This window comes from Ambystoma mexicanum, chromosome 4p (assembly GCF_040938575.1).
Source record: "Ambystoma mexicanum isolate Mex_15411 chromosome 4p, UKY_AmexF1_1, whole genome shotgun sequence".
NCBI classification, from domain to species: Eukaryota; Metazoa; Chordata; class Amphibia; order Caudata; family Ambystomatidae; genus Ambystoma; species Ambystoma mexicanum.
The window spans coordinates 1,148,409,119-1,148,436,260 of record NC_090927.1 but is presented as its reverse complement, the minus strand read 5'-3'; the positions used below and the strand labels follow the sequence as shown (position 1 = coordinate 1,148,436,260).

The 27,142-nt window shown below is 45.2% G+C and overlaps 1 long non-coding RNA gene across 1 annotated transcript; it reads left to right on the top strand.

Moving 5' to 3' along the window:
• The first annotated feature begins 1,349 nt into the window (after positions 1-1,349).
• LOC138452663 (uncharacterized) lies at positions 1,350-26,103 on the top strand. Its single transcript, XR_011260300.1, has 2 exons — positions 1,350-1,408; positions 24,908-26,103. It is a non-coding gene; the product is annotated as an uncharacterized lncRNA (long non-coding RNA).
• Positions 26,104-27,142: the final 1,039 nt, after the last annotated feature.

The window sequence follows — 27,142 nt, the reverse complement described above, 5'->3', positions numbered from 1 at the left end:
TTCTTTTACCTCTAAATATTATGTGAGAAAAGTGTAAATACGATGTGATAACATTGCAAAAGTTGTAACTTTTTCAACTAAAACAATATTTTTTTTTAAAAGTCTCAGTTTAAAAAGGATAACTACAACTGGGCCACAGACAAAAACCAAAAGTAAAAAAATACAATGTTTAAAATATTCAAAACTGTGCAATATTTTCATGTATTAAAAATATGTGAATAAAAAATGTGCCCATCCATACATTTATATGCACACCACAGGTAGAAGGGGAGAGCTCTTAATGTATGTGGAAAAATGTGGTTTCTTAGTAACAAACACTTTAAACCAATGCAGACATTTTGCATGTCGCTCTTTAATAGTAGCACACTTCTCATTTGTTCTTTTATTGAAATCTTGGATCTCTTTGATGACCTCCTTTTCCATGGAGATCATTGCCAGTGCATTGAGTCGGTCTTCTGTCATTGTGTTCTTTAGGAAGGTTTTGGTCCTCTTGGGAGTGGAGAAACACTGCTCAGGTTCAGTTGTTGTCATGGGTGTTATGACAATATATTTTCAATAAATGAACTGTCTCTGAGAAGGTGTCCTCTATATTATTGTCTATGAATGACCCATATAAAGAAAGAGCACCCTTGGCATGCTGGTATTCAAGCAGTTTTTCTTTTTACAGCATTGGTATGCTTCTATAGTTTTATTCAAAGCTTCCACTGGGAAATATTGGTCATATTTTTGGAACAGGTCACTCTGCAACAACGAGGAACTCCCTAAATGTAATGCTTACCTGATGTCTTGCGGGGACGTCTGCCAGACTCGTGGAATGCTCCAATCTTCCTGCACAAGGATCACGTGCAGCGCTCTCGAGGCGCACACCGTGTTCCCAAGGGAAGGGGTTGGATATTTGTGGCATCGGGGATGGTGCACCAGGGCAGTATGTTATCGTAGATATTCACGGTCTCCCCTGAAAAGAGAATGTGCTAAGGGTTATTCCAGCTATAAATGTGCCACCCTACCCTGACACTACCTAGTGGAGCTGGACTCACCTCATGGGTGCGAAAGAGATGCGTAGGAAGAGTATTTTGGTAACCAGTTACTTCACTGGTATTGTATTACTGTTTTCAATCTTTGAGTCTTTGCCTTCTTACCTTTTTATATGCTTCTTTGCACTGCTTTCAGTCTATTGTGCTTTCTTAAAATGCTTCCTTGTACTGCTTGCAGTCTGTCTTGTTGTCTTGCTTCCTTTTACTACTTGCAGTCTATCAAACTTGATTGTAGCCTGTCTTGCTTTCTTGCTGCTTTAAATGTTTCTTTGTTTTTGCTTTCACACTTCATAATGTCTATTTTGTCTTTTCTTGCAGGTGGTTTTGAAGCTGCCTCGTGTGACAGCTGCAAAACTAAAAGTGCTTTCGCCAAGGTAAGTGCAGAGGAGTACTCGCAGCAATCAAGAGTCTCTTTTATGCCTGTAGACTGGTATGCTACCATATGGGCTGTAGTAACCGCATGCTTTGCTTTAGTTTTGTCTTTCTGGTGTGGTACGTAGCGCTGGAGCATAGGCATTGTAGGGAAGGGGACACGATCTTCCCACACCCCAAGTGCTTTAGAATAAAGCAAAGGCTGTCATCTATAATGTAAGAGACCAGGGGGGGCGGAGGGGCGCCATTACAGGCTTTTAAACAATCATATTATTGCATATGTTGTAGGCATAGTGCACATGCGGGAATATCAGCCATCTTAGATATTAGCAGCCTTACTGTGGCACAAAGCTTAAACGTAGCGCAGCAGTAAGCACCCCAGGCCTAGGCCACGAACATGAGCACATGAATAGGTTGTATCCCAGACACTGATGAGAAAGGCCAGAGCTACAATGATCCATACACCTGTCATTGTCCTAAAATGTTGCTAACATTTGCGCCCTGGGAAGAATGTGCCCTGCAAGGCCACGGAGGGAGGGCTGAGTGCCTGTGAACAGTGCAATCTCATGAGAAGGAGGGCTCGGACCTCCAACCCCCACCAGTCCCAAACCTAAGTTATAACACCCAAATGCCCTGGCTCTAGGACCCCTGAATTCCAAAGTACAAGATAAACCCTGAGCACTGACCATAAACCTGTTCGACCCCCAATCGATCAAAAAGATCAGAAAGCAAGGCCTTCTTGCCTTCGCTTCTAGGTCACGTGATTTGTGCTGCGAGGTGCAGGGAGGGATGAAATTATAGCCCAGTACCTGGTGGAAGACCCTGCAAAGATGCCGACCTGTTTGGGATCGAGTGAAGCGTGTGAGTTAGTATGACCTCAACTTTCCCCCTGGAGCCCTGTCTGCTTGTACCTGGTGCACTGTTACATAGATAAAGATGTGTTGTTTAGTTTTGCAATATGATTGCAGCTCGGCCGCCGCCTGACAGATGACGACTACAGCATCACCCACGTGAAGGAGTGTTGGGTGTCTTGACCCACGTGCAAGTAATCATGCTGCAACATTTGGTGCTGTGGGCTTAGAAAATTCAAGATGGCGGAAAACCCACATGTGCGCCGAAATCCAGGAAAGCTGCGCAGTTTGTGCGCCCACCAAAATGGTTGCCTCACTTGCCACCCACCAGTGCGAGAATGAAAGGCCGGGTTGCCATGAGGGAAATGGGTTGCCAAAGGAAAAACAGTAGCGCCGGTTAGCTTCAAAGCGCTTTAAAACCACCATTGGACTACCCGCACAGTAGTCTGAAACCATTGGGAATGGCAATGCTGATTGCCAAATGCAACTTAGAATTGTGGGGAATTCATTTGTTAAATCCCAAAAATGGGTGCAGTACCAGTACTCACCACTATCCAAAAGCCGGCGTTTTAAAACCACCCTGTGTTTCTCTGAAGGCAGGCTCAAAATGCCTATTTTCAAACATCACAATATGTGCAAAATATTCACTGAACACCAGCAGACATTTGGCAGAATGGAGTTTTGTGTGCCTACAAAATCTGGGAAATGAAGAGCCCAGAACAATGCTTATAACAAAACTGGCTGAGCTATGGAGTCAGCAGTTTAAGTTGCACTGGATTTAAAGACACTAAAATCGAAAATGTTTAGATTAAATGAGTGACCTATGTTTGGTGTCACATGCCTTTGTAACTGTTGAAATGTCATAGTTTTGCACTTGGAATCAGCCTTCTAGCTGCATGTGTAAAATTGCAAGTTAATTTAAAAAGCAAAAAAAAAAACATGACAGTTAGCTGAAAGTCTGGCTTAAGGAACTTGATTCTGCCTGGCAACTACCCCCATCAGGAGTGAAACTTGAGTCACAGCTGTGTTCCCAGGCCTATCTGCCTTTTTGCTGGCCACACTAAGAATATACCATCTATCTGATAATTGAATTACCTGTGCTCTGCAGGAGAGTGAACAATGCAACTCCCTTCACCCAGGCAGAGGGTTTATTGAGAGGATCATAAATGGCTTCCTCTTGAACAATGGGCCTTTCAGGACCCAAGCAAATCTTATATTGCAGGGGTCGTAAAAGTGGCTTACTCTTGGCAGAAACTGGGAGGGGGAGAAACTGGAGACAGAAGCTGGCTTGGCAGAACTGGATAAACCAGTATTTCTACCTTGTGCTGAGAGGAAACCACACCCCTTTGGAGCCAGAACATAACTTTAAAAAGATGGATCATTCATAGAGCGGACATGTGAAAATTTTATAAATGATACCATAATTCTTGTGATTTTTCTGCCCACAGTTTAAGAGGTTTTTAGAACCGGTGGTATGTTCAGGGGGGTGTCAGCGGAAAAGTGGATATTACTCTAAATGTATGCATGTTAAAAATTTGAAACTTCATCAGTTAATGTCCATACTCCCTGCGCACATGTATGTAAAGTTGGATCAATGTCAGAAATTGAAAAATCAGTTAAAAAGTCAATTATGTGCCATTTCTGAATGCAAGCTCTTAGAAACAACAGATTTGGACAGAGACATGGCTAAATTCAGCCACACCATGTATATGTAATTTCAAGCAACTGTGTAACTGTGAAATATGTCTTTTGTTATCAAATATAGAATGTGTGCAATCTGACAGAGGAGTGTCCTATCTGCAAGCCATAAAATGACATCACTCTGACACAACTTAGCTTCGCCAATCAAGTGAGGAATGGAAATTTGACCAATGACAAGTGAGAGGGGCAAGTTTAGTTATGACCAACATACCCACCCACTCTCAAAACACATAAAAGCAGACAGACAGGACAGATAGGGACCTTCAATTCCATTTGCTGCAACGCGCTCTGCCGGACCATACAACATCCAGAGATCCAGACTTCAAATTCATCAACCTCCAGAAAGCCAAACTAGAGACTTCAATCTATCCAGAACTAAGAGACCAGACCAGAGAGCGAGCAGTTCCAGAGACCAGACGCTGTGCCCAGAGAGAGACCAGAGCCCAGTCTAAAACCCTGACCAGATCCGTGATGAGGCCCATTTCACTCAAGAATATAGTGTGAGTACCTAGAAAACTGTGCAGAACCAATCTCCTAGTTAAAATAATATAATTCAATCCTATTTTAATCTAAGTAGAACTGTCTCCTAACTGTCACCTGTCATTTGTAAAGCTGTCACTTGTCATTTTCTAGTTGCAAGCTGCACTTGTCTTTTTGAACTTTAAAATTTCAAATCTGAAAAACGACCTTTATTTAATCGCTCATATCTCCGCAACCGTTTGTGCTAGAGACTTGCAGTAACTTCCCCTGAAAGCTTAGAATCGTGGCTTTCCTATGAACCTAGAACCGCATTCCTACCCCCTATAGTTTTGCCGTAATCGCGGAACACGCATTCGCGAATTTTACCGCGATTTGCACATTTCTTCACGTGTAAAGATAGCTGCTTTTGCTTCCATTTGCCAGAAAATCGTTTGCCTCATAAAAACTATCCCTGAATCATTGCAAGAGTGAGCCTGAGCTAATATTAACTAGATACCATTCACCCTGAACCTCTGAAAGGGAATTAAAAGCATTTTAGCATATTTTTTTAATTCATTGCCAGCACATATCAAAGCAATTTGGGCCTGTGTTTTCAAACTTCTGTAGTCTAAGCTTGCTGGGGTGAACTGAATTACAGTTGATTGCATTTCTGAGAACTGTGTGCTTCCTTCCATTTCCTTGCATTGTATCAAGGGGGGGAGGGGATTGCCAGAGAAAAGTGATTACATTGTTTTGTTGAAATCATATTGAGTATTTTCTATACTGCATTTCATTCATTCAACCTTGCATTTCCTTGAACCCTGTAAAGCATTCTCTACCACATTATACTTCTGTACCTATTTACCACTGTGCTACCTTATCCATTTCATGTCAACTCATTATTGATTATAGAGAAGCGTGTTAGTGCCAGATTCTCCGTTGTTAATCTTTATCATACCAGATTAAGTGTGATATTCAATTATTAATTTATTATAAAGTGTGATATATATATCTATATTGTTTAAGTTATCAAATAAACCTTTAAACTTGCAAAACAGAACTACTTCTTGGCTCAGTGGGGTCAGGAGGATTCCAAGAGAGGGGTGTTATATAGGGGTAGTCATCCAGAACGCATGAACTGGACATAAAGTTATATCAATAAGGGTTTTCATTCAGTATTATAGACTAGGCGTTGACTTAGCTGTAGTGTTGAATTGAATCCTCTTACAAATTGGGGGCTCGGGCCGGACGTTTGGGTTAGAATACCACTTGTGCAGCTTAATACAGCGTGCCAGCTGACCAGATACACATATCCAGTCGGATCACCACGCTGCATTACGCTGTGAAGCATTCCTCAAAAGGGACACTCCAAGAAAAGTTCTGTTCTGCAAAAATAAAATACTAACTTCTGTAAGTCAGGACAGAGACCAATCTCTAGAATGACGACCTTGGTAGATATGAAAATAGCCAGAGAGCACCTCTTGCATAAGCTATTTGTGAGAGGTGAATGGACCGAACAGGGCCAGGATGCCTGGTTGCAGGCCATCACGCGACAGGTCACTGAAACAGGGTCAGACTTATGGAGAGATCAGGGTCCATTACATGTGGCCCTGAGTGAACTATATATGGCTCCTAAAGCCAAAGAGGAACACAATAAGATCGCCAGGATAGCAGCATACCTGTACCTATATATGGGAGACATGCAGGATAGATGTGCTGAAAGCCAAAATCTGGCAAATAGGCAACAGATGGTGTTAGAGAAGGTCCAATCTGACCTGGTCTCTTCTGAGCAGAGGCTGCAGAGGAGCCAGGAGTCAGAAAATGACAGCAGACTGTACATCACTAAAATGAAGGAGGATATGGATGTGCTGCAAAAGGAAAAGTCAGAACAGGATACCAGATTTCTGGCCTTGCAGAAGGAACACCAAGAAGGTTTGGACTCCCTACTGCAAAGCCAGAAAAAGCTGGAGCAACAGCTAGACTTCAATAGGGCATGTGCTGAGCAGGTAGTCACCCTGCAAAGCCACCTAGATAGAGAGAAGGCAGAGAGCAATAAACTGATTTTGAAAGACCTGGATACCCAGACAGAGTTTGACCAGGAGCGCCAGAAAGCTGGTACCTTCCAAAGGCAGAGGGACGACCTGGCGGCACAAATGCAGGCTCTTAGTCAGGAAAGAGACGCCATAGGCCAGGAAGTCTGCCATTTAAAAAGGAAAATGGAAGAAAATCACCTGTCCCTCCAGGGGCTGGGTGACCTCCAAAAAGAAAACCAGAACTTGTTAGAGCACACCAGGAGGGTGGAAGAGGCTCTGGCAAGAAAAGAGCAGGCCAATAGGGACATTGCCCAGGAGGTAACCCTCCTGCAGCAAAGACTGGCCCAGTACTCCAGGACCAATCAGGAAGCACAGAGAGAGAATGAGGCTCTCTGCCAACACAATGATAGGCTCCAACAACAGGTAGCGATGCAGGAGAGACTGATAGAGTCGAGTAAGGCCTTAACAGAGGAACTGAAAGCACAAATGCAGGCTCTTGCATTGCAACAGGGAGCAGGGGCGGATAGAGATGAGGTTCGCTGGGAAATGGAAATTCCGGAGCATAACCTCAGGAGCCCTAGTACCAGAGGCCCTCATACCTCTCAGTCCCTGGACTCTGCCACCCCCATGTCCCCTGGCGCACGTGAGCACAGGACCACAGGGATGGCAGATTACTATCCAGCCAGAAGCATGGGGCTCATAGGCCAGTACCACCCAGGAATGGAGGGGTGGGCATCCGGGTATGGGCACCCAAGTACAGTACAGTTCAGTGGGGAACCCCAGGAGAGTAGGCCCATTAAGGGCATCCTGAAAACCTCTGCCCAATTAGGTCAGTGGAGGGGGTACCCATCAAATCCTGGCAGCAAGGAGGAATCTGAAGACTCCTCTGAACTGCGCAGGACACAGGAGACCAGGTCCCCACATTCTGCCAGCCATTCCCAGGCTCGCAGAATCTGGGAAAACCTGGAAGAACAGACGGGAACCTCTGGGAGCAGTGCCTCTGAGTCCGAGGACGAATGGACAAGGGTTACCCGAACTAAAAAGGCCAATAAGGCAAAAAGGGCCTTGCTAAAGGACCCATTAAAGCAGATTAAGGCGATCAGGAGCGTCATCACGCCTTACCATAAGAACGCTAAGTATTCTGTTTGGGAGCACTTAGAGTTGTTTGAACAAATGATGGAGACTTTCCATTTGAAGGACAGCCAAAGCTGTATTCAATATGTAAAGTGGACCTTCTCCCCGGAATACTTCCAGTTTCTTTGCGGGGCTGGAGGACCAAAATCATTTAAGATGGTCCACCTATAAGGCGGCCATCCTGAAACATTTTTCCATTCATAGAAATCCTCAAGAGGCTCGCAAGGCAGCCTACAATTTACAATGTGGGGAGGATCAGGCCCCACAAGAATTTGTGCAGGAACTGAAACGTGCTTTTGCGCAGACCACCAGAAGGGTGCGCACAGACAGTAGAGAATTCATTAATACATTTTTTCATGCCTTGCCCAAATACATAATGACCCAGCTCGTGAGGGATTTTCACGAGAAAAGATCTTTAGACTGGGTCATTGAACAGGCTACCCGGATCTATGAGGTGCAGAAACCGGTAGATAGCAAAAGTAATGCCCAGAAAAACCCCAAAGCCAACACCACCCCTGCTGCTGCCAAGGTGGCAGAGGTAAAGGTCACCCCCGTTTTAGATTTAGAGATGGGGGGGCCTAAAAACCTACCTGCACCTAATAATGCTAGGCCCAGAAGGTCCTCGGGCCAGTCACAGACAGGGAGCCAGGGAGGCAGCCCCACAAATGGGGTCCCTCGCTCTCCTGATTATGTAAGTCCCCGTTACAAGGGAAACAGACCCATCCTGGGTTATGTGTGGACTCCTCCAGCCCAAGGGGGGGGATCCAGCCAAGCACCTAACCCAGGGAACTTCCCTCCAAACTTCCCACAGGAGGGCAGAAATTTACCAAACCCTGGGCAGAACTTTTTCCCCAGATATCCACCCGACTTTCAGCCCCAAAACCATCCATCCTTCTTTCCCCAATTCCCTGAGCCCAGACCACTGAATCCGGGAGAGGGGAGGCCAAGGGTGGAGGGGTACCCAAATCTTCCCAACCCGGGGTATTACCAGAGGAGGGACAGCTACCCTTCCCGGGATCAGCCCAGGGGAGAAAACAGGGCCCCGTATCAGCCTGAGCGGGTTTCCCAGTTAGAGCGCCAGGTTCAAAACATGGCGCGGGATCTGGGTCACATACTGAGGGCTCAGCAGAACCCTCAGATGGGCGTGCCGGCGCAGAACGCACCCAACTCTGGACCTGGTGCTCCAGAACAATGACGGGGGCAGCACCCCGATAACTCACCGGTTCCCAGGGAGGAGGCACAAAGGGAAGGGGGGTGTAAAGCCTTGGAGGAAGCTTCCTTCCTCACTTGTAAACAGCCCCTGGAAACCCAGGAACCGGAAACAAAATCTCTTGCCCCTGAAAGTCTGCCTCCTAAGGAGCAGAGGGGGGTAGGAGAAACAAAAGACCCGAACAGACTCAGTTTGAGGAGGAGGTACAGATCTTCCAATTTGAGGGAGAGGGATCCTCAGAGGATCCTGAGAAAAGGATCTTCTCCTTCAGAGAGGGGGGAACTCCTCCCAAAGAAAAATGGGTCCCTAGGAATGCAAATCCAGACTGGGGAGATGTGGAGACTGAGCTACCGCCGCCCACCATCTCATCCCAGAACCAACAGCAAGAAAATCCCCGGGTTCAAACCCATACTGGGCACTGCCTCCAAAAAGGGGGGGGCGGCCCAGAACTGGAACCAGGGGAACCCACAATGGCTCTGAGGTCCAGTTGCCAAATTTTTCTTTCAGATTCCCAAGACTCTCCACAGAATTCTGCCCAAATCTCTTCGCTAGCGATGTCCAAAACCAGAAAATTAGCCCACCAGTTGTCCAAAAATGTACATTATCTGTGCCCCCTTGAGGAGATGGAGGGAAGATATTATGCCCCGGTACAAGTACAGGGGCAGGGTACAATCTTGGCACTGGTGGACACTGGATCTCAAGCTACCCTTCTGTCCAGAAGGGCCTTTGACGAACTGAATGCAGGAAGGGGAGAGAATTATCGTATTCCTCTCACCTCTCTTCCTGGACAACTCCAGAACTTCGACGGGAAGGAAATTCCCGTTGAGGGGACGGCAGACTTGGACATTAAAATTGGGCGACACAAGTTGAAACAACCGGTCATAGTTGTGACCCCAGAGGGCACCCCTTGTTTACTAGGGAATGACCTCCTGAGAAGGTTGTCACCCCTAATAGATTGCGTAAACAAGGTCCTCTGGACCCAGACTAGCCGACCAATAAAATTAAAACAGAGTGTTAACCATTTGAACAAAAATCTGACCAAGTAGAATTCCACTTCCAGAACAACCAAATTCCAGACGTGACAGTAATAGCAGTAGGACAACAGACTGGTGATGGGGGGTCCTCTCTATTTCTGAAAATCAACCTTCCTTCCAGTCTAAAGTGGTATTCCACGCTGGAAGGAAACACTCTGAAATTCTATACTAATCCACAATCAGAAACTCCCACTCCTATAGTCCAGAAAGATGTGAAATCAGCTCAGAGCCTGGCTGATATTCAGCAAATTGGAGAGCAGTTGTTCATCCCTGTTCAGTTAAATGATGGGAAGGACTCTGTTCTCGCTCGAGTGTGTGTGAACAACGGTAAGAGCTTCATCAGCGAAGCCATGTTCCGCCAACTCCCAAAAGATCCAGCCATTCCCACCTTCAAACTGATAGACAAATGGGAAATGGACCTGGAAGCACCTAATTCCAAACATCTCCTGCCAAGCAGGTGTATGCTCAAAATCTCCATTGGCAACAAGAGCATAGTCCACAATTGTTGGGTCGTGCGAGACGTCCCTGCCGCCTTTTACTTAGGCAGTGACATTCTCAATCGCTTTGCCATTAGTTTGGACCTAATAAACTTCAAAGCTTGGTCCCGATTAGCGGATAATCCCATGGGCTTTGATGATCCAGAAAAAGCATTTAGGTCAGCTCAATTGCTACCTTATGCAGTTGAAATTCAGATCAAAGAGGAAGTCACCATCCCAGAAAGGACCCGACAATTCTCCCTGGAAGTGAAAGTTAAAAAAGGACAATATTTGCAAAACCCTGATGCTTGCATACATCTAAATGCTTCTCTCCAACTGCAAGGGTTAGGGGTCAACCCAACTCCATTAGTCAACATAGAACATGACACCATTCTAATAGAGGTGGATAACAGCGACTTAAAGAGTATTACTCTAGCCGCAGGCACCATTATTGGAATGGCGGTTGATGACCGACATTTCTCCATTGATCTTGGGAATGAACTGTTAGGACCAATCCCCAAGGACTGTTTTGACAGTGACAGTGATGACAACGCAACACCAGACAGGATTTTTACCCGGCATGGGGGGAACTTCCTGGTGTACACCTCCTGCCCCTATGGTAAGGAAGATGTGACTTGTGACTTCAGAAGGGATGAGGTGATTTTCCAGGTACATGAGGGCTGCCTTTCCAACCTGAAGCCTCCGGTCCAAATCAGCACTCTGACCAGGGACTTCTCCACCCAGCTGGAGGAGGCCGCTGAAATAGCCAAACCAGAAGTCTTTCCAGGCTTCAGGCAGATGGTGGAAGAGAGAGTCAACCTAGCTGATGCCTGTGTGACTCTGGAACAAAAGCAAAAGTTGAAACAAGTTTTCTTGGATTTCCAAGATCTCTTTGCGGTAGACTCATATGACTGTGGTCGCACTGACATCCACACAACAACAATCCCCACGGACCCTGGCATGACTCCAGTGTTTGTGAAGCAATATCGCTTGCCTCTCGCATCAATGGAGTCCCTTACCGAAATAATTAAGAACCTTGAGTCCCGGGGAATAATCCGTCCCGTCCACAGCACCTTCAATAATCCGGTGCTGGGAATATTGAAGCCAAACGGCCAGTGGAGACTCTGCGCCGACCTTAGGGAGCTCAACAAACGGGTCCATACTTCCCGATGGCCTCTGCCCTACATTGACCAAGGGCTGGCCCAGATTCAGGGGTCACATGTATTCACTGCAATAGACCTGACCAATGGATACTGGACCGTGCCTGTCAGCAGGGAGGACCAATACAAACTGGCTTTTACCTTTGGGGGCCAGCAGTACACATGGACCCGGACTCCCTTCGGATACCTTAACTCCGGTAATGATTTCAATATTTTCCTACATAAGGCCATGCCCGACCTGGGTGCGAGGGGTAACCTGGCTTATGTAGACGATGTCCTCATCAAAAGTCCATCTGTGGAGGAACACATAGCGGAGATCCGTTATGTTCTGACGCAGTTGAGGGCCGCCGGAGCAAAACTTTCCTTTCAGAAAGCACAGTGGGGTAGAACCCGTGTTAATTTCTTGGGGCATGAGATTACTCCTCAGGGTCTCTGTCCCCAGGAAAAGAAAGTGGAAGCACTTCAGGAAATGAAAGACCCCACAACTCTGCGGGAACTAAGGAGCCTCCTTGGACTGACTAATTACAGCAGAAAGTTCATTGAGGGCTACGCAGAGATCACCAGACCCCTGATTCATCTCCTGAAGGGGGGGGTCAAGTGGGAATGGGGTCCAGAACAAGCCGAGGCAGTAAAACAACTCAAAAGAAGCCTCTCACAAGCGCCTTGCCTAGCTTACCCTGTCAGAAACAAGGAGTTCTTCCTGGAGACAGGGTTCTCTAATACGTGCTTGACGGCCGTATTATACCAAAAGCATGACAAGGTCAATAAAGTAATCTCCTATGCGAGCAAAACTTTATCCTCTGTGGAGGAAAAATTCAACGATTGTGAGAAGGCACTCATGGCAACGGTGTGGGCATTGAAGAATTACCGCCCGTTTATCCAGGGGGAACACATCATAGTGGAGACTCCACACCAGCCTCTGCAATATCTCCAAAGTGACAGAATCCGGGCCGGAAATGTGAGTAACTCCCGAATTACTTCCTGGATTCTGTCAATGCAAGGCTTTCCTGTGGAGGTCCGATATGGCCAAAACAAGAAGAGTCCCCTCGCGCAAGGTCTGGCTGACTTGCATGATTGTGCCAGAGAAAACTGTCTCGAGGACGAAAGTCTAAAAATAAAGGACAACATGGAGGCATACCTTAATTCCCCCCACAAAGTCTTTGATGGAGACAAGTGTGAGGGAATGCCCACTGTCTATGTGGATGGATGCTCTTACCATGTTGACAACAACGGGGAGAAAGAACTGGTGGCCGGCGTAGGGAATGCATGGGTGAATGAGTCCCCAGAACCCTCCGCTGGATACAAAATTGGTCCCCGAAGTAGTCAGGTGGCAGAATTGATGGCTGTGCATCAGGCCATCCTCGCTGCTGTCCAGCATCAACTCCACGAACTGGTCATAATCACAGATTCGGATTATGTACGGAACGGGTTCGTGGAGCACCTGGTTAATTGGAAAACCAGAGGCATGTTATGTGCTAACAACAAACCCTTGAAACATGGGAAGTTGATCCAAAACATTGATGATTTGGTCACCTCGAATGAGATGACCATCTATTGGAAAAAGATCAAGGGTCATTCCAAAGTAGAGGGACCAGACAAAACTGGAAATGACTTAGCTGATCAGCTGGCCAAAACCGGGGCCATCCAAGGGGATCTAATTGAGATTGAGTCCCTGTTGGGGGAAATCCAGGTCACTGCTATCACTAGGTCCCAGACGAATGCTCACAACGACCTTTCAATTCTACAATGGAGTAAGGAGACCCCTGATGCTGATTTGATTACTGCTCAGAAGGGGGATCCAATAATTGGTAAATTTTACCAGCACCTTGAGGACCCTGAGAACTTTCCCCTGACGGATACCGATTGCATTGGGAAAGAGGACCTAAGAGTGTTGATGAAATGTCCAAAAATGTTCCGGATCCAAGACGGTTTGTTGGTAAGGAAATCCAAAGCTGGCCACGATCAGTGGGTGGTTCCTACCTCATTCCGAAGCCTGATGTTAAGTCACGCCCATGATGCGGCCACTGCCGGTCACAGGGGGTTTCACACAACATTGGAAATCTTAAGAGAGGTTGCATACTGGCCACACATGGGGCAGGACCTCGACCAATACTTGAAGGGGTGTCTTGTGTGTGCACAATTTCAGCCATCATCCCTCACGCACCGCGCGCCTTTACAAAAGAGGGGGATGACACTGCCATGGTCAGATTTACAAATCGACTTTGTAGGCCCCGTGATTCGCTCGGCTAGGGGGAATAAGTACATGTTGACTGTGACATGCTTGTTTACCAAGTGGGTGGAATGTCTCCCAGCCCCAAATTGCAAGGCAGAAACTGCAGCTGCCTTGATGATTAACCACATCTTTTCCCGTTTTGGTCTACCTCAAAGGATTGAATCAGACAGAGGTAGCCACTTCACCAGTGAAGTAATGACAAAGATGTGGGAGATACTGGGGGTCAAGAGAAAGCTGCATATTGCTTATAGACCAGCTTCTTCTGAGAGATATAACCGGACAATTGTGAGCATATTAAAGAAGTTTGTGGCAGATTCTGGGCCAAGTTGGGATATCCGATTACCTCTGGTCCTAATGGCTATCAGATCTACCCCTTCATCTGCAACCAAAATGTCACCATTTGAGTTGATGACTGGACGCAAGATGGTGCTTCCCCAGCATTTGCTCTACAGGACCCAAGAGCAGACACTGATAAATGCCTCCACAACTCATGAGTATGTGGAGAATTTAAGGAAACACCTTCAACATGCTTTTGCTTATGCTCAGCGGAATCTAGAAAGATCAGCTGATAGCATGAAGACCCACTATGACCTGAAAACTTCCAGGAAGGAATATCAGGTGGGAGACCGGGTCTATCTATACAACTTCCAAAGGAACCAGGCCAAGCAGCGCAAATTTTTGCCTACATGGAAAGGACCCTTTGAGATCATAGACAAAATCTCCCCTGTGGCCTACAAAATCCACATCCCCAAAGGTCCTTTGGCAGCGGGGGAAGACAAGTGGGTCCACATAAACCAGTTGAAATGTTGCCATCCCAGGCACACTCTGCAACAACTGGAGGAATCCTCTGGAATCCTAGCGGGTACTGTCTCAGACTAATTCAGTTCCAACCATAAAACATACCACATCTAGTCTCTAAAATATTGTGATTTGCATGAACCTGTCTTTTAGTTATACTGTTCTTTTTCAAAATAAGAATGTAATGTTTCGTTATGATGAAATGCATATGCTGCCCCATTATCTCAACAGTGGTGGGAAAACGTCTATGAGTAGGTATTGCCGCTCTTCCTTTGTCGTCCTAGGAGAAAGAAAACCTGAAGACGGGCCAAGGAGGGCGATCCGGAGACCGGGAACGAAGATCCAATGGGCCCAGTGGACCGTCCAATACTCCCATCAGGACTGGCGAGGAGAACCGATCGATCCGACCGGATGGAGGAAAAGATGCTGAACTGTGCCATCTACCGGAAGAAGATTATGCGGACAGACCGGTGCGTGGGTCAAAACCCTTGTGCACCCGACTCCCCATCGACTCAAATTCAAAGTGCAGTCGCGTGGGGGGGCTTGTTGGGTGTCTTGACCCACATGCAAGTAATCATGCTGCAACATTTGGTGCTGTGGGCTTAGAAAATTCAAGATGGCGGAAAACCCACATGTGCGCCGAAATCCAGGAAAGCTGCACAGTTTGTGCGCCCACCAAAATGGTTGCCTCACTTGCCACCCACCAGTGCGAGAATGAAAGGCCGGGTTGCCATGAGGGAATGGGTTGCCAAAGGAAAAACAGTTGGACTACCCGCACAGTAGTCTGAAACCATTGGGAATGGCAATGCTGATTGCCAAATGCAACTTAGAATTGTGGGGAATTCATTTGTTAAATCCCAAAAATGGGTGCAGTACCAGTACTCACCACTATCCAAAAGCCGGCGTTTTAAAACCACCCTGTGTTTCTCTGAAGGCAGGCTCAAAATGCCTATTTTCAAACATCACAATATGTGCAAAATATTCACTGAACACCAGCAGACATTTGGCAGAATGGAGTTTTGTGTGCCTACAAAATCTGGGAAATGAAGAGCCCAGAACAATGCTTATAACAAAACTGGCTGAGCTATGGAGTCAGCAGTTTAAGTTGCACTGGATTTAAAGACACTAAAATCGAAAATGTTTAGATTAAATGAGTGACCTATGTTTGGTGTCACATGCCTTTGTAACTGTTGAAATGTCATAGTTTTGCACTTGGAATCAGCCTTCTAGCTGCATGTTTAAAATTGCAAGTTAATTTAAAAAGCAAAAAAAAAAACATGACAGTTAGCTGAAAGTCTGGCTTAAGGAACTTGATTCTGCCTGGCAACTACCCCCATCAGGAGTGAAACTTGAGTCACAGCTGTGTTCCCAGGCCTATCTGCCTTTTTGCTGGCCACACTAAGAATATACCATCTATCTGATAATTGAATTACCTGTGCTCTGCAGGAGAGTGAACAATGCAACTCCCTTCACCCAGGCAGAGGGTTTATTGAGAGGATCATAAATGGCTTCCCCTTGAACAATGGGCCTTTCAGGACCCAAGCAAATCTTATATTGCAGGGGTCGTAAAAGTGGCTTACTCTTGGCAGAAACTGGGAGGGGGAGAAACTGGAGACAGAAGCTGGCTTGGCAGAACTGGATAAACCAGTATTTCTACCTTGTGCTGAGAGGAAACCACACCCCTTTGGAGCCAGAACATAACTTTAAAAAGATGGATCATTCATAGAGCGGACATGTGAAAATTTTATAAATGATACCATAATTCTTGTGATTTTTCTGCCCACAGTTTAAGAGGTTTTTAGAACCGGTGGTATGTTCAGGGGGGTGTCAGCGGAAAAGTGGATATTACTCTAAATGTATGCATGTTAAAAATTTGAAACTTCATCAGTTAATGTCCATACTCCCTGCGCACATGTATGTAAAGTTGGGTCAATGTCAGAAATTGAAAAATCAGTTAAAAAGTCAATTATGTGCCATTTCTGAATGCAAGCTCTTAGAAACAACAGATTTGGACAGAGACATGGCTAAATTCAGCCACACCATGTATATGTAATTTCAAGCAACTGTGTAACTGTGAAATATGTCTTTTGTTATCAAATATAGAATGTGTGCAATCTGACAGAGGAGTGTCCTATCTGCAAGCCATAAAATGACATCACTCTGACACAACTTAGCTTCGCCAATCAAGTGAGGAATGGAAATTTGACCAATGACAAGTGAGAGGGGCAAGTTTAGTTATGACCAACATACCCACCCACTCTCAAAACACATAAAAGCAGACAGACAGGACAGATAGGGACCTTCAATTCCATTTGCTGCAACGCGCTCTGCCGGACCATACAACATCCAGAGATCCAGACTTCAAATTCATCAACCTCCAGAAAGCCAAACTAGAGACTTCAATCTATCCAGAACTAAGAGACCAGACCAGAGAGCGAGCAGTTCCAGAGACCAGACGCTGTGCCCAGAGAGAGACCAGAGCCCAGTCTAAAACCCTGACCAGATCCGTGATGAGGCCCATTTCACTCAAGAATATAGTGTGAGTACCTAGAAAACTGTGCAGAACCAATCTCCTAGTTAAAATAATATAATTCAATCCTATTTTAATCTAAGTAGAACTGTCTCCTAACTGTCACCTGTCATTTGTAAAGCTGTCACTTGTCATTTTCTAGTTGCAAGCTGCACTTGTCTTTTTGAACTTTAAAATTTAAAATCTGAAAAACGACCTTTATTTAATCGCTCATATCTCCGCAACCGTTTGTGCTAGAGACTTGCAGTAACTTCCCCTGAAAGCTTAGAATCGTGGCTTTCCTACGAACCTAGAACCGCATTCCTACCCCCTATAGTTTTGCCGTAATCGCGGAACACGCATTCGCGAATTTTACCGCGATTTGCAAATTTCTTCACGTGTAAAGATAGCTGCTTTTGCTTCCATTTGCCAGAAAATCGTTTGCCTCATAAAAACTATCCCTGAATCATTGCAAGAGTGAGCCTGAGCTAATATTAACTAGATACCATTCACCCTGAACCTCTGAAAGGGAATTAAAAGCATTTTAGCATATTTTTTTAATTCATTGCCAGCACATATCAAAGCAATTTGGGCCTGTGTTTTCAAACTTCTGTAGTCTAAGCTTGCTGGGGTGAACTGAATTACAGTTGATTGCATTTCTGAGAACTGTGTGCTTCCTTCCATTTCCTTGCATTGTATCAAGGGGGGGAGGGGATTGCCAGAGAAAAGTGATTACATTGTTTTGTTGAAATCATATTGAGTATTTTCTATACTGCATTTCATTCATTCAACCTTGCATTTCCTTGAACCCTGTAAAGCATTCTCTACCACATTATACTTCTGTACCTATTTACCACTGTGCTACCTTATCCATTTCATGTCAACTCATTATTGATTATAGAGAAGCGTGTTAGTGCCAGATTCTCCGTTGTTAATCTTTATCATACCAGATTAAGTGTGATATTCAATTATTAATTTATTATAAAGTGTGATATATATATCTATATTGTTTAAGTTATCAAATAAACCTTTAAACTTGCAAAACAGAACTACTTCTTGGCTCAGTGGGGTCAGGAGGATTCCAAGAGAGGGGTGTTATATAGGGGTAGTCATCCAGAACGCATGAACTGGACATAAAGTTATATCAATAAGGGTTTTCATTCAGTATTATAGACTAGGCGTTGACTTAGCTGTAGTGTTGAATTGAATCCTCTTACAGGAGGATGGACGGACGGGGCTGGGACCAATGGCATGGCATCCCCTATGGAGCAGCTAACCTATGTGTAGGGTTGCACCGACCAGCTGCGTGGGTTTCTACTGTATGTAATGATATCACCAATGACGCTGTGCACCCTCATAATGTCCTGCTCATGCAGATTTTGCCAGAACGTTGTCAGCACTTTTTCCTTTTGTATGGAACTAATGGAAATAAAACTTATTATCTTTGCAAGAGGTGTATGGGGCAGAATGCTGGTGTAATGTATCCAGAGCCAGAGGTTAGGAGATGTTGGATAAACAGAAGCATGTGCCACTTTATGTGCGGTGCTGGGATGTTCTGCACGGACTATGAAAGTATTAATGACCAGCCACATTTCCAGTGGTTTCAAGGAAATGGCATTTTTTTTTACCTCCATTGGCAATGCTGTTGTGTTTGCCATTCTGCACAAAGCGTTGCAGAGAATTCTGTAGAAATGCAACATAAGCGTTCATCTTCAGTCAAGAAAAATGTCAGGAGGAGAAGCAAACAGAAAGTGAGCAAAAGAGAGAAAAACAAGAAAACAAAATGTGTGAGTGCACATACATAATAAAAAGACGACAAAAAGAAAAAAATATATAAGTGTTTTAGAGACAATACTAAAGACACAACCCCCACCCCTGTTTCACATTCCTTCCCACCTTAACCCCCCCCCCGCACCCACCCCATACCCCCTGAGCCCCCTCCAGCTTCTAGCACGGTAATGCCGCGGATTCCACATGATACGTGATGATTCGACGTAGTACATCCGGCTCTTTTTAGGATGGCAGCTATGGCATTGTCCATGTGGAGGCTAAGCCATTCGGCAATGTGGTTGCTGGTTGTGGTGCGAACATAAACACTGTGACAGAAGGTTGGCTTGTACTGATAAATGTAGGAGGCAATGGTGAAAGTGTGCAAGGTAAGGGGCATGCATACTGTTTGTATGCACGCACTGCACGCACTTGCTTAACGTTGCTAATATACACATCATGTTGTTATGAATGTAGTGTGTGCGTAATATGATATGATGTGCTGTGGTGTTTTGTGCAATTTGTATCACGCCTACATACAAGTGTGTGAAGGCGCACCTAGGAAAGGGAGGCGGAATGGAGGCGACACAGAGACATAGGGCCTCATTACAACTGAGGCGGTAAGGGGTTAACGGCGCCGGTAAAGGTGCCGGTAAAGGTGCCGGCGCCATTAACCCCGTACCGCCTCATTACAAGGTTCCCTCGCGGGACCTGCTCTGGACATCTGGTCAAACCAGACGTCCTTTGCGGGTCCCGCGAGGGGACCAGCATGCTAACAACGGGCCCGTCATTAATGGGCCCGTTGTTAGCATGCTCCTCATTCCCATTGAGCCCTACGAGGGCTCAATGGGAATGGGGATTGTCCGGGTTCCCTGAATGGGGAAATACAGGGCCCTCCAAAGTCGGAATGACCCGGTATTTCCCCATTCAGGGACCACGGACCCGGACCCGAGTTTGGAGGCAGCCATACCTTTATTAAGGGCACGGCTACCTCCAAACTCGTAATGAGGCCCAGAGATTCCTCTAGGCCAGCTGACATTGAGAGTGAGCAAGTGAATGGGAAGGGGGAGGACAAAGTGCAGTGCATGGGAACAATCAAAAATAGAAATAGATGCAACTACTGCCGGTGCTGGCAAATGCAAGGATAAGGGTAGACATGAAGTGGTGGATGGACTGTTAGGGTTATAGAAAACAGTCCCCAAGTGCGGGAGTTGGTAGGAAGTATCACAACCCGTATCCAGAAACCCCCATGGCCAGCCCATGGGCCAGGAGGGGCCTTGGATCGGGTCCCTAATAAACTCAGGCATCCTTTTCTGAAGCCCTCTTGGGGCCAGTCCTGGCGCCTTTGGCGCCAGGCTCATACCTCATAAGGACTTGTGTTTGTGGGAACTACTTTATCTCCAGTGTCAGCCAACATGGAGGCATCCCCATAGCTTGGTTCCTTTGGAACCAAGCTATGCGGTATAGTGTTTTGGGTGTGGTAGCCTAGGAACTACTTTACCTGGACTACTTTTCTGAAGCTATTTAAACCACACCCGACTTGAATGACACGCTTCGCGTTACTTTGCAATCCTGCAACGTGACGCTCATCGTGTTCTGCTGTACCTGCGAACCTCGGAAGAACAGCATCTGAAAAGAGAGAAAAGGACATCGGTATTACCAGCAGCTTACCTGTAATTCCATCGCTAGCTGCCCTGAGCTCTTGCTAACAGCATCCAAGGATCAGCGCTTCCCCCGGACCGACGGATCTGCAAAAGAGGGAGAACAAGACATTAGACATTTTACAATCGGGCCGGAAGCTTACCTCACGAGTCGCCCATCGACCAGCATCATCCTAGGGATTACTTACACCAGGTAAGCACCGTAATCTACGGAAAAGAAAAGGCAATAGGTTAGAAAAGGCAAGGCGTCATAGCGCAGCGCATAGCGCCTACTTACCGCATCAAGGCGCTCTCAATGCACCATCTTTACCAGCGAGTCCCAATTCGTCCAACGCTTCACAGTGGACTTCCGCGCACCTAAGGAAGAGAACAGACATTGTTTAAACCAAAGAAAGGCATACAAGCATAACAGTAATAAGACCTACCTGAAAGACTCAAAATGGGCCGGCATCAGTGAAGTAACTAGATCGCACTCGCCCATAAAGGACAACGCACCCCTGCCAAGAAGGCAGGATGGAGAGCACACCAAAACCCATAACAAGGTGAGGAGAGGTCCGGAGGGGGTTGCGGGCATACAGGGTGTTGGGAGGCTCTTACCCCAGTTGCCCAGTCTTGAACATTGCCCACCTGTATTCTAGGCAGACCTTCCCAGCTGACCACACCTGGGAGCCGCTGAGAAGGATACCAGAGTCCCCACAGCTGGGTGGCGTCCCCGTGGATACCAGGTGAGCGTAACAGAAAGCCAGTGCAGGGGTGGAACTGTATGGAGGGAGGAGGCCTAGGGCACAGATTATAGGGTGGGTAGGAAAGCAGTGTACAATACTTTTTAGCCAGGGAGTGAGTAGGGGAGACAAGGGATAAAGAAGAAGCACATGGAAAGGTTTTCAGGTGCTTTCAGACCATACGATGCTTCTTCTCAAGGTCCAGGGAGACAGAGTGTGTGTTCCACAGGGAGGCCCCAGCAGAAGAAACACATCTACCACCATCGTTTGCATGTGGAAGCAACTCATTCTGAGGGAGTACGAGGCGGATGATGGAAGAGCTGGAGCAAGCAATTATTTAGGAAGTGAGAGTGCAAGGTATTGAGGTCCTAGGGACCAGAAGGCCTTCTGCATAATGCACAGGGCTTTTATTTTATTGTGCGCAGCACCTGTGAGCTATTGCAGACATTTTAGTCCAACACAGATACGATCCCTGCTGTTCAGGCCAAGGACAAGTTGCGCACTCCTCTTATGGATGAAATGTTGAGGGCGCAGAGTGGAAGGTAGCAGATTTAAAAAAGCCTGTGGCAACAGTACAGCATACAAAGCACCACAGCCGTGCAGACACTGACCTTTTCGAAAATGTGACTGTAGGTTGGTAAAGTACATTTAGGGGTGGCTGTAGTGCCTTCTTTTCACGAGTCATGTAGTAGATGGGTTAGTGGGGAACAATTTTCCTAGCATTATTGGAAGGAAAGAACAGAGTTCCTGTTTTGTTAATATAGTGTATGATATGGGTAAATGAAAACGTTGCAAGCATATGCCAACAAAATGCCACTTTATGGTAGGAGATGGGAGGAACATAGTATGCTTTTTAAACACGTAGTGCACGCTTAGAGGCAGACATTGTGCGCAGAGGCACTTATAACAGAGTTGTGAACATACCGCGAACAAACTTTTCACTTCTTTCTGTTGTGGTGATGGGTGTTTATGTGGATGAATGTGCATGTATAACTCATGCAATATTTCACTGCACTTTCCACTGGATGTGCTTTCCAATAACAGCACACGTGCAGGCTGGTTTTGTAATGGTACATATGAAGTCTTGTGGACAACTGACGTAAGATGCTGAGGTCTTGGAGGGCATTGGTGGATGCGTGTGTGGGTATTTAGCAGTACCTAATAAGGGCATGGTGGGAAGAGGATACTGGAAAGGGAAGAAGGACTGTTCATGATTTACTGGGGCGCGGTCCTTACGATACTTTGCGTGCCACATGTGCTCCATTCTGTGCTTTTGAAAATGCTGGCCAATGGAAATGCAATTGTTGTAATTGTCCAATCAGGTGGTTAGAGTGTGCGTCACAGGAAAGGGAGGCCATATTTTGTTTCATTACTCTGTGTAGTGAGGCTGGTAGAGATGGCCAGACGCACAGTTTTCATAGTGGGTGATCGCTTTGTGCTAGATCTGCTCCAGTATGCCGTGGAAAGAGGCCTTAATAGCAATGTCAATTTGGACGAAGTGGAGACTTTGTGGTGCAGTGTTGCTGTCCGTACTTTTTGACCATTTGCTTGCAGAATGTCGACGAGTGGCCAATTCAGGTACTGTACACGTTGTGGTAGTACATTATGGAGCATTGCTTTTGGGTTCCATAGCTTGTGCAAGTGTGTACTGTCAACTGAAAAAGAGGAAAGTAGTGCAGCACATTTTTGCCACTGCGAATGTGCTTTTCTCATGTATACCACCAAGTCCAGTACATAACTATCCCAATGATTGTTGTCGGGAGTCAGAGGAGGGAAGGCGTCTTATCAACCGAAGCATGTGTAACTTTTTGCGTGCTGCTGGGATGTACTCCTGTGACAATGACAACATTGGTGATCGATATGTGCACCTTCTCAAAGGAAATGGCATTCCATTGTTGCCCAGTGGCAATGACATTTGGTTTTCCAATCTACAGGCTGCACTGAAGACCGTATTGTAAGACTGTGAGGTGCAGTGCAACAAATAAAAACAATTATAAAAGCCTGCAAAAATAGTTATTACTGTGGAAGCTATTTTACATTTTCTTTTAAAACTGCTTTTTTAAGAGCCACCACTACAAAGGACATCCCCTACCCTGGTTGACTTTTATTCCCCCACTCCTGCACGCTCACATCTTGAAATGTCAACAGAAATCGCAAGATTTGCAGGGTTGTACGTGTAACATGCACCCCTTTTGGACATGGTCACCTTATATTTGGGACTGTGGAGGACACAGGATTGCGCAATAAGCTTTCTGGGTGTTGAGTGCATGCACAGACTGTGGTATATGGTATATTTGTCAACCTAAATGCAGAGGGTGAGCTTATGGATGTGTGTTGTACGAGCCACAGCGTATGCTTTGTGGGTGAATTGCACATATATTACTTGATAGTGAATGGAAAACAGAGTCTGGTGGGAGTTGTGTGGAGTGTAGCATGTGGGTTTGTAAACGTATGGAGCACCTGCAATAAAGTTATTGCTTTTGCTTTGTCTGTGTGAGACTTTGATGAGGCTCAATTACAATGATATTATTGTTGTTGATTTTGGAGGGACAAATGAACACTATGTAACACGATTTTCAGTGCCGTTTGTGCTGAGGGAGGCAGGAGGCCAGGTAATGCTTCTGTTTCGGATCTCCTGCATAATTGTGTATCCCATTATGCAGACACCCCTGTAAGCGCCTTATTTTATGTTTGGTCCAGAAATGGAGAAAGCGCGGTACATTGTGAAGAACTGTATTTGTGCCATAGCAGTACTGTACAAATGGGAATCTATTGTTTCATAGCCCGAACAGTTTTCCCCACAAATAGAGTTCCTGTTGATATTACTGCATTTCCGAATCTGCACGCTGTACATACATTGTTTTCCTGCCCTTTTTGGAAGTATAGGAATAATGTTTGTGCTTCCTGTTGCGCACTTGCGTTCTTGAAAACGCACTGCAACACGCACAACCATCTATTTGAACACCCACCCTTTTCTACTTGTTTCCAATGCAGTGTTTTCCACAGTACCACGGTTCATTCCATTTACCACACAAATCTATGGAGGGTATAAGATGCGCGTCGCACTGCCTCACTTCATTGGCATTTATATTGTGACACTCTGAAAGGAGCTTTATATCATAATGAGCCACAACAAATATTGCTAACGGGATTTTATGGTGAAGGTGCAGTACTACAAATATAGCATGATTTTTAAATACACTATGCTAAAGCAACGTAATGTTTATAGTGTCCTAATAAAAATCTATGAAATTCCCTAACAAAAAGTTGTTAAAGGGATTTTATGGTTAAGTTGCACTAGCAAAAACCTATCAAATTTTTCCTACAGTGACGTTATGGTTACAGGTAAAACGGAAAAACCCCAGAAATTCGCCAGTTATGGTAAGGTACCCAACCATAACTCGCACTACCACTGTGCACTGCAAGGACTAACACCCATGACCTCAAAGATGACATCACAAATGTCATTGATGACATTGGTTTTTGCTAGTGCAATTTAACCATACCATTTTTGTTAGTGATACAGCATCAATGTCTTGCTTTTGTAGCTGATTGTACAAAATGTCAACTTGTGGCATTATATCATAAAATAAGAAGAGGAAGTGGAGGAACCCCCTGTCTCCCAGAGTTCAGATAAACACACTGGTCTCACCTGCAGCACTGAGCTTGAACTGACCTGTTGAAATAGTTTCAAAGAATGTTATTAGATCTTCTCTGTGCTCCTACAAAATATTGATTGTACGAATGTTTAAGTTACAGCAAGTTGGAGCCCCTCTTGGAAGTCTTCTTGCCACTGATTCCTGAAGAAAACTCGTCCTTTTAAGGGAGCATGAAGAAAATGCTGGAAAGCCTGTCCGATCTCCAAAGAAGACTCTCACCTGGGATACAGCCTGCTCCATGATTAAATTAAACAGATCGGGATAGCAATGGCTGAATTGTGCAATTGGAAACACATCCCTTATCATTTTTAGGACTCCACCAGATGCTCCATTCATCACATCGCACCATCATAACTTTGGGCTATAACTTTCTATTAATTACAGGGTTCCAGAAAAACAAGATTACATTATTTAATCACAGTGTTAGAAATTGTTTCTCTGGAAGAGTCTTTTAGCTGATAAAAACAATAACATCTTTCAGCTACTTTGCTTTTGCCATCAATCTAGCGAAAGGCTAATGCAGACTGAATCTTAGTGGAGACATCAGGAATAGCAACATATTATGTACTTCGTACCTCCTGAATAACAAATTCCCTTGTTACTCCCAATATACAGTCAAGCAACTAATTCTGGATTAATTTAGAGGTGCCCTTAAATACTGCACTGTCTATAGTATTGACATAAGTACTCGAAATATTCCTGGGTTGGAGGAACCTTTAGTTTCACCGTGGCACGTATTGCCAATTTGAAGGCCTCACAAAAATGAACAGAGTCAATTAATTTAGATAGAATGTACTGGTTTTTGTCCACTTCCTCATTGTACCGTTCTATTCGCAAACAATACCCTTCATCCAACTCTGTGGAAATATTAACAGTTCCAAACATAACAAGACTTAGAGAGTTGTCCAAGTGAGATTTTTTGTCAGATAGGCGTTTCAAGTCAGTGACTCCTGTTTTTGTCCAGGGAACTTCACCACCAAACAATACGCGAAGAAAGCAGAACAGGGCATTTTTAGATCCGCTACCGGTAAGCCACTTCTTTTTATCGTAAGAGACCATTGAGAATGTTCTGGTATGGTCCTTGCCCCAATATTTTGCAGGTTGATCAATTTTACTCTGGAGAAGCTTGAGGTCATAAAATTAGGACCAGATAGGTCTGGATTCACAATTAAAATTAGAAATCTTACGGTTTGATGGCATTGAGGACTCATCTATCATCATAGAGATCATCAAAGCACAGACATCCATTTTGAATTGTACAAAGTGCTTAATAAATAGCTTGTTTGTGAACTCTTTGAATTTTCTCAGACTTCTGTATTGTTGTTTTTTGTGGTACAACCATTTCTCCAGGTTTCTTTGACTGACAACCAGGGATTAAAATAACCAGGAACTCAGTTATTGGATGCCTGTTTAAAGCATAGGGAAGCCCAGTAAGTTTAGCACCCATGACTATTAGGAGCTACATTTGGCCTAACCACAAAGATATTCTGTTTCTATAAAGTACATATCTCTAGAGAGCTAATCTATAAAGTACATATCTCTAGAGAGCATGGTTAGCTTGACACCATCAGTCCGGGAGCTACTTTTGACTCCCCAGACCAAATGGTGCAATGCAAACATACATATGTGATATTAACTCTGTGAGTTTAGTAATATGAATATAGGCGATTAATGCACACATTCAAAGGGCACTCAAAGCGGTATGAAACAGACATCCTGATCATAAATGTAATGTTTGCATCTCATGTGCAAGACAGCTTTGCAGTGCGCTCTGTACTAGCTCCTAGTTTATCCGAGGTAGCTCCTGCCTAACTCTTTTAGCTCTTGTTCACCAAATGTCAATTTCGATCCCTCGTCCAGAAGCATTACCATCCACTCAAGCCTTACCTTGATTCAATTCTCTCAAGGATATGTCCGGATGTAAAAAGAGATTCACTCAAGTGCAGCGCTCTATCGAACCAAATGCAGGAAAACATTAACTTTTATTTCACAGAGGGAAAGTTCACTTCAAACAAATGTAACGAAAAAAAAGCTTATTTGCATTCAGAGCAGTCCGATTGCTGCTGGGTGCTACCCCTATATAAGAATTCACAAACAGAGTTAAGGATGTCACATAGGCATAGTTGTTTGGTATTAGGAGTCAAAGGTAATTGCAAGTAGCAGTTATGGTTAAGGCTAACGGGGTATTCTAGGCTACATTCAGGAGCTAAATGGCTCTCAGCAATTTAATTCCCTGATACTTCATCCTATTGAAGTGGACATTCAGAAAGCAGGTCATTTCAATGGGCCTCATTATAAGTTTGCCGGTCCGGTAGTAACGGCGCCAGTA